This window comes from Haliotis asinina, chromosome 11 (genome assembly GCF_037392515.1).
Source record: "Haliotis asinina isolate JCU_RB_2024 chromosome 11, JCU_Hal_asi_v2, whole genome shotgun sequence".
In the NCBI taxonomy this organism is placed as follows: domain Eukaryota; kingdom Metazoa; phylum Mollusca; class Gastropoda; order Lepetellida; family Haliotidae; genus Haliotis; species Haliotis asinina.
Window position 1 is genome coordinate 40417743 of NC_090290.1, and position 1069 is coordinate 40418811.

Consider the following 1069-nt stretch of genomic DNA (forward strand, 5'->3'; position numbering starts at 1 on the left):
GATGCTGTTGCCGAGATCTCGAACGCAGCGCTCACTGATGGCGGATCATGGAGGCGGTGTTTCCTTCGTCTGTTTCAAGCGAAGTCTTCAAGTCGCGGCGTGATCGTTGTAGCATTTGTCTGAGATCGATTGTAAGTGCGTTTGACAGCGCTTTACTTATGTGTTACATTGTGGAAAAGTTGCTGGTCCGTTGAAGACATGACAGGTGTGTATTGGCAGTGTGAGCGTCTTTTGTTGTTAGACATTTTGTACGTTTACAACCTGTATCTGTTTGTACGGAGAGCGCGAGTCTATGAACTGGTTGCCCCAAGTGACGATATCTGTTTCGATTCATTGTTAAAGCTGTAATACAAACACAATAACCGTTTAAATGAGCTCTCTTAATGTTGTATGTTCTAAAGTATCTATATACTTGAGATACATCAGTTATTTGTCTGTCAGGCTAGTTAAAATAAGCTAGTGAGATTAGTTAATAATCAATTGCATTTCAAAAATAATTAATAATATACAAATAATATTTGTTTCAACCCAAGCTGTAAATTTGAAGCATTTCCTTGTCGAAATACACATAACCAAAAATGAACAACCAACTCTCTCTCTCTCTCTCTCTCTCTCTCTCTCTCATCGATACACGTTTTCTCATAGACTACGCTTTCTCATAGAATACGCATAATTAACCACAAAGAAAGGTTCTCTATCTCATTAAAATCAAACATGTTCAGTGAAGAGTGTGACTTGCTTTATACTCGAGGAGTAAGTAGGCGCCCACGGATATATTGTGGGATATTATTTTACGCCTCACTAAACCATGATTCCAAATGGTGAGCTGGAGGCAGATGCTGAAATGACCCCTTGAAATAAAAAAAACTGTGTCATCTTTAAAATGATTTTGACATCCCGTTCGGAAACTGCATGTAATATGTACGTAATATGTGCCGCCATAAAATACACGTATACAGCTCTTCATAACAATACTGTTTACAATCCGAAACTGTGTTCCACCGGGGACATCGCTTGTCTTAGATCAGACGATATCTCCTAGTCGTTTTGACAGTAGGTTTTGTACAAA